We start from the raw sequence: 7,849 nt of genomic DNA on the forward strand, positions 1-7,849 counted from the left end.
AGTAACGTTAAACTTTCGTTACTATCATCCTCGCTGTTTTTTCAACGACGAATTTTCTGTTCATATGAGCCGTATAAAAGATTAAATAACACCTGATCGTAATTGTTGCTAGTGTATGATATTTCTTGCCTACATATCAATTTCCTCCCGCCATCTTGGGATGATAGTAACGATCGTTACTATCATCAGTTTAATACCAGTGAATAGGTAATATGAGAGTCTGATACATTTGAAGCCATACTTGGACAGAAAGATCATTTGAAAAAGGTATTTTAGATTTAATTGAATAATATAAGCCTTTCTAGCCTTATCCTCAAGGCAAGCACTTGCTTGTCTTAAACTTCCATTTGATGCAAACATTAATCCTAAATATTTATATTCATTAGTTATTTCAACAGTATCTCTTCCAAAATAAAAACAAAATGGTTCATTGTTAATCTTTCTCTTTGAGAAAATAAAAACTTTTGTTTTATCAAGATTTACATCCAGCTTCCAATGCTTGCAGTATACTCCTGTAACCCATTTAGACAATGCTGGAGACCAGATGATGACTCTGGAATCAGTATTAAGTCGTCTTAAAAATTAGATAATTAATAAGAGTAGTATTTAGTATTGCAGGTTCTGTTTTCTCTAAATCTAAATATTCTTGAATATAATCATCAATGAATATGTTGAAAAGTGTTGGACTGAGATTATCGCCTTGTTTTACTCCAATATTGGTATAAAATGGTTCACTTTGATAATAACTATCTTTACAAGCACATTTAGTTGATGAATACATATCTTGTAATATTTTTTGCAAACTTCCGCCTATTCTCTTTTTAACAATTTCAGTATCATTGCTGATCTCCATACATAATCATAAGCTTTCCTAAAGTCTACGTAACATGCAAATAGTTTTTGTTTTTGACATGTCAAATACTTATTCACAAGAATTTTTAAAATCGATATGTTATCTGAAGTTCTGTGATTTCTTCCAGAACCTGACTGATGTGGACTCAACAAATAATTTTCTTCTAAATAGTCATTCGGTCTCTTTTGTAGTAACCCAATAAATAATTTCCCTAGGCAACATGATACACTAAGTCCTCTATAATTATTAGTATTATTTGCATCTCCAGATTTATACAGTGATGAGATAAAAGATGTGACTTTCAGTACATGCATGCATCATGTACACATTTGCATTTTGTTGCAGGAGATATAAAAATTGATATTACATGTACTATCCGCAATCACACAAATGGCGTAGAATAGATACAGTCAAGATGGCAACACGATTTAACATGATAATCAGTCATATTTACAGAAATATCACGGGATTTGCTTGAATTAATAAATCATTAAAATCGATGGTCGTTATAACGATCTAGTTTGCCAAAACAACCCATCATTGGGTCAAATGCTGTCTGACGTGTTTCATACCGATTGTTAGTCCGTTCTTGGCACATTAATTTTGACTAAGAATTTTTACCTGATCAAGATATAGGCCTCACGGCGGGTGTGTCCGGTCGACAAGGGATGCTTACTCCTCCTAATGCACCTGATCCCTCCTCTGGTATATCCATGGGTCCGTATTTGCCCAACTCTCTATTTTGTATTGCTTATAGGAGTTATAAGATTGATCACTGTTCGTTATCTTCACCTTTCACTTAACGACTATAAATAACAACGCAATGTGTATGAACAGTTTAGACTTCGCGATGTATACTAGCGGGAAAAAGAAACTGTGCATTATAAAATTTAGCATAATTTTTCCATATTTATTGTTTATATTTATAAAATCTAAACATGTTTTTTTTTAACAATATCGGATAGTACCCGACTTCGTTGTTAGTGAACACATGTTGTTTATTGAAGTGTTCGTAGGCACGAGTTTTACTGGCCAATACTGTTTGGACTAAGAAGTGTAAAAGGTTTGTTTGGACATTATTCGTTCAGGAAAGCACTTTAGTTTTGACAAAATTTACCCTTCTGTCATGCCACGACTCAACGAAAACCAACGTAATCGTGCTGTTGGGATGCTTCAAGCTGGAATGGCACAGAGTATCGTAGCAAGACACTTTGGAGTTCATCGGAACACCATCCAGTCATTATGGAGACGTTTCCAACAATCTGGTAACACTCGGGATCGACCACGTTCTGGGCGTCCTCGTGTGAAGTCGCGCCGACAGGACAACCACATTAGACTTATGCACTTGGGAAATCGTTTCCGGACAGCAGATTTGACTACTCGTAGCATTCCTGGACTTCGACCAATCAGTCCAAGAACTGTGCGTAATTGTTTGCGCGAGCACAACATCAGACCAAGACGTCCAGCGGTGTGCCCAATACTGCTTCAACGTCATCGTATCGCTAGACTAGCGTGGTGTAGACGACATCTGTGATTCGGAATACAGGACTGGGCCAATATTCTGTTCACTGATGAATCCAGATTTCATTTGCATAGCAGTGGCGGCCGTTGTAGAGTGTATCGTCGCGTTGGGGAGCGGTACCAGAACGCTTGTGTTGTGCAACGTCGACAATTCGTTGGAGGTAGCGTTATGGTGTGGGGTGGAATAACAGCACGTGGAAGGACCCCTCTACAAATTGTCAATGGAAATCTCACCGGCATACGCTATCGAGACGAAATTATTCAACGCCATGTGATACCCTTCATACAGAGACAGCAAAATCACATCACTCTGCAGCAAGACAACGCAAGGCCACATGTTGTACGTGTAGTCAGGGACTTTTTTGTTCAACAGAATGTCAATGTCTTGCCTTGGCCAGCTGTTTTCCTCGATTTATCGCCGATCGAGCACGTCTGGGATGAAATGGAACGACGTCTACACCGTTTACCAAATCAGCCAGTGACCATGGCTGATTTAGGCCAGGCTTTAACCAACATCTGGAACAACATCCCTCAAGCATTTCTGAACACTTTAGTGGCATCAATGAGGCGTTGTTGTCAAGCATGCGTGAATGCAAATGGTGCACGTGGTCACACGCAATATTAACTTTGTTAATTCAAGTTCGAATACCTGTTTCTTTCGAGTGTGCTGAAATTGACGTTATTCGACGTTAACATTAATGGATTATGAAATGTTGTACATAACGAATACATTTTGTTAACAGTATTATACAAAAAATAAAATTTGTTCATTGTTATTTTTTAAATTATTTTTTTCATATATTAAATAATGCAGTTTCTTTTTTCCGCTAGGATATAAAGTCTACATAGATGTAAAGCAGAGGAACCGCCGACTCTCTGTGGCGGGAAATGTGTTTCTAGTTTAGAAGCGCCCTCACCGGGATGTATAGAAAGCGAGAGGAAAGACTTCGATCCGGTAATATACAGCTGTATTGGTGAACAATAACTTTCTTGGAATGAATTTAAAAATATCAATCCGATACCAAGAGAGACAGTGTTATATTTATGGTGGAAGAAATGGACAGGCACAGTACAGGGAGTAAGAAGGCGAGGAAGAGATAAGAGGACAACGTTCATCCCAGAGTGGACAGGCCTAAAACTGAGCAACACCCTCAGAATAGCAGACAGCAGACCGGAGTGGAGAGAGCTGGTTTAGGAAGTCTTTAATGGCATACCCACGGTCTCCCAGACTATGGGAGATGTGAAGGTGAGTGGACAGGATTTCCTGGAAAAGTCCCCCCCCCCCAATAACTATGTATAGTCGCTTTCAAGTGTTTTTGTATCTCACCAATATATCCCACTTCTATCTCGAACGGAAATCCACGATACTCATTGTAAGTGACTATGAACAATTCATAAAAGATAGTACCACTTTAGATGGGCATTCAAAAAATAATGATTGTTCAAGTTTTGAATTCATTGAATGTTGGTATTTTTGTTCTGTGGATGTATTGAATACTTCTATGAGCAGTGCTCTAGAGATACATTTTATGCATTTCACATTTTCAAGGTTTTCATACCATTACTTCACCAAGCTGCCATTGCTTTGGTACTTCTGTGTACAAGGGGAGTGAAGAACTACAACTGGGTGATTTAAATATAATTAGAAGTTTTAATCCACTTAAAACATCAGAAACAGTAAGTTACAAGACTACAATCATTTTTCCATCTTTACACACAGAAGTGGCATTATCGTTTTAAACATCACAAGAACCTCAGAATACGTTCCCTCCACGTGGTCCTCCGTCTCGTCACCACACGTGGTTCCTCACCAGGAGAGAGCCCTGTGGTGCAGAGGAACCTATACTGCACAAGATTGAGTTTGACTGGTTTGGACTCGTTTTGTGTGGTCTAGCTTGGTTGATCCTTGATTACGAGGTTCTGGTGCAAGTTTGAATGTTTCTACACTGGGTAAGAACAGCTTCTGGGGAATGAATTTAGCGTGAAAAGGAATATGAATGGCAGAGGAAACATTCTAGTCTAATGAACCCTATTCTAGAAGAGTATCGTTTTAAAGGGACTGGTTCATGTTTTTCGAAAGAAATATTTTTCATTTTTGATGTTAAAAATTAAAACTATATCTAATTTAATGTTAACAACCAAAATTTGGACCGCCTGAATGCAAGGATAAGAGCAATATTTTAGCTTTGATTCTGTGTTATGTACAAACAATGACTCGAGTCTTTTTAAGTGAAATGTCAATTTTGTAATTTAAAGCATCTTCATTTTGCACAATCACAAATTTTTACTTTTAAATGACACATTTTACCTAAAGCATACTTGAGAGGTGATATATATAATAAACTAAGGTCAATATCAATTTATTTTGAAAACTTCGTAAACAATAACACACCTCAATCTTTGTTTTCAAAACAAATAAACAACCCTCTGTGATGAGCTTTTGTCATGATGAATAATCTTAATTTTTTGTGAAACCTTTTAAACATATTACCGGTAGACTAGGTTTTGATCATTTAAAGTGAAAAACAAAATTTGGGGGGAAATCGTGAATCAGTCACTTAGGAAAGGACCAAGTATATCAGAGGTAGATTAGACAATACTAGATTTCTGTCTGCATTGAAACCAGTCACGATACCTAAATTCATTCCACGAAAGCTGTTCTTACCCAGTGTAGAAACATTCAAACTTGCACCAGAACCTCGTGATCAAGAATTACCCAAGACCACACAAAACGAGATCAAACCAGTCAAACTCAATCTTGTACAGTACAGGTTCCTCTGCAGCACAGGGTTCTCTCCCGTTGAGGAACCTGTACTGCGAGGCCAATATGAAATACATGTCTACTGTTTAACTGTCATCACAACACTGTGAGGCATTTGTCATTACAACACTGTGAGGCATTTGTCATTACAACACTGCGGCCAATATGATATAGAATACAGGTCTACTGTTAACTGTCATTACAACACTATGAGGCCACAGGTCTACTGTTAACTGTCATTACAACACTATGAGGCCACATGTCTACTGTTTAACTGTCATTACAACACTATGAGGCCACATGTCTACTGTTAACTGTCATTACAACACTATGAGGCCACATGTCTACTGTTTAACTGTCATTACAACACCATGAGGCCACATGTCTACTGTTTAACTGTCATTACAACACTATGAGGCCACAGGTCTACTGTTTAACTGTCATTACAACACTATGAGGCCACAGGTCTACTGTTTAACTGTCATTACAACACTATGAGGCCACAGGTCCACTGTTTAACCATCATTACAACACTATGAGGCCACAGGTCTACTGTTAACTGTCATTACAACACTATGAGGCCACAGGTCTACTGTTAACTGTCATTACAACACTATGAGGCCACAGGACTACTGTTAGCTATCATTACAACACTATGAGGCCACGTCTACTCTTTAACTGTCATTACAACACTATGAGGGCACAGGTCTACTGTTTAACTATCATTACAACACTATGAGGCCACAGGTCTACTGTTTACTGTCATTACAACACTATGAGGCCACAGGTCTACTGTTTAACTGTTATTACAACACTATGAGGCCACAGGTCTACTGTTTAACTGTCATTACAACACTATGAGGCCACATATCTACTGTTTAACTGTCATTACAACACTATGAGGCCACAGGTCTACTGTTAGCTATCATTACAATACTGTGAGGCCACAGGTCTACTGTTAACTGTTATTACAACACTATGAGGCCACAGGTCTACTGTTAACTGTTATTACAACACCATGAGGCGACAGGTCTACTGTTAACTGTCATTACAACACTATGAGGCCACAGGTCTACTGTTAGCTATCATTACAATACTGTGAGGCCACAGGTCTACTGTTTAACCATAATTACAACACTATGAGGCCACAGGTCTACTGTTAACTGTCATTACAACACTATGACGCAACAGGTCTACTGTTTAACTGTCATTACAACACTATGAGGCCACATATCTACTGTTTAACTGTCATTACAACACTATGAGGCCACAGGTCTACTGTTAGCTATCATTACAATACTGTGAGGCCACAGGTCTACTGTTAACTGTTATTACAACACTATGAGGCCACATGTCTACTGCTTAACTGTCATTACAACACTATGAGGCACAAGTCTACTGTTTAACTGTCATTACAACACTATGAGGCCACAGGTCTACTGTTTAACTGTCATTACAACACTATGAGGCCACAGGTCTACTGTTTAACTGTCATTACAACACTATGAGGCCACATGTCTACTGTTAGCTATCATTACAATACTATGAGGCCACAGGTCTACTGTTAACTGTCATTACAACACTATGAGGCCATAGGTCTACTGTTTAACTATCATTACAATACTATGAGGCCACAGGTCTACTGTTAACTGTCATTACAACACTATGAGGTCACAGGTCTACTGTCTGACTATCATTACAACACTATGAGGCCACATGTCTACTGTTTAACGATCATTACAACACTATGAGGCAAGAGGTCTACTGTTTACTATCATTGCAAGAATGAGGCCACATGTCTACTGTTTAACTGTCATTACAACACTATGAGGCCACAGGTCTACTGCTTAACTGTCATTACAACACTATGAGGCCACAGGTCTACTGTTTAACTGTCATTACAACACTATGAGGCCACAGGTCTACTGTTTAACTATCATGACAACACTATGAGGTCACAGGTCTACTGTTAACTATCATTACAACACTATAAGGCCACAGGTCTACTGTTTAACTGTCATTACAACACTATGAGGCCACAGGTCTACCGTTAACTGTCATTACAACACTATGAGGCTACAGGTCTACTGTTAACTGTCATTATAACACTATGAGGCCACAGGTCTACTGTTAGCTATCATTACAATACTATGAGGCCACATGTCTACTGTTAACTATCATTACAACACTATGAGGCCACAGGTCTACTGTTTAACTGTCATTACAACACTATGAGGCCACAGGTCTACTGTTTAACTGTCATTACAACACTATGAGGCCACAGGTCTACTGTTAGCTATCATTACAATACTGTGAGGCCACAGGTCTACTGTTTAACCATCATTACAACACTATGAGGCCACAGGTCTACTGTTAACTGTCATTACAACACTATGAGGCGACAGGTCTACTGTTAACTGTCATTACAACACTATGAGGCCACAGGTCTACTGTTTAACGATCATTACAATACTATGAGGCAAGAGGTCTACTGTTTACTATCATTGCAAGAATGAGGCCACATGTCTACTGTTTAACTGTCATTACAACACTATGAGGCCACAGGTCTACTGTTTAACTGTCATTACAACACTATGAGGCCACAGGTCTACTGTTTAACTGTCATTACAACACTATGAGGCCACAGGTCTACTGTTAACTGTCATTACAACACTATGAGGCCACAGGTCTACTGTTTAAACATCATTACAATA

Source organism: Ostrea edulis, chromosome 10, assembly GCF_947568905.1.
Source record: "Ostrea edulis chromosome 10, xbOstEdul1.1, whole genome shotgun sequence".
In the NCBI taxonomy this organism is placed as follows: domain Eukaryota; kingdom Metazoa; phylum Mollusca; class Bivalvia; order Ostreida; family Ostreidae; genus Ostrea; species Ostrea edulis.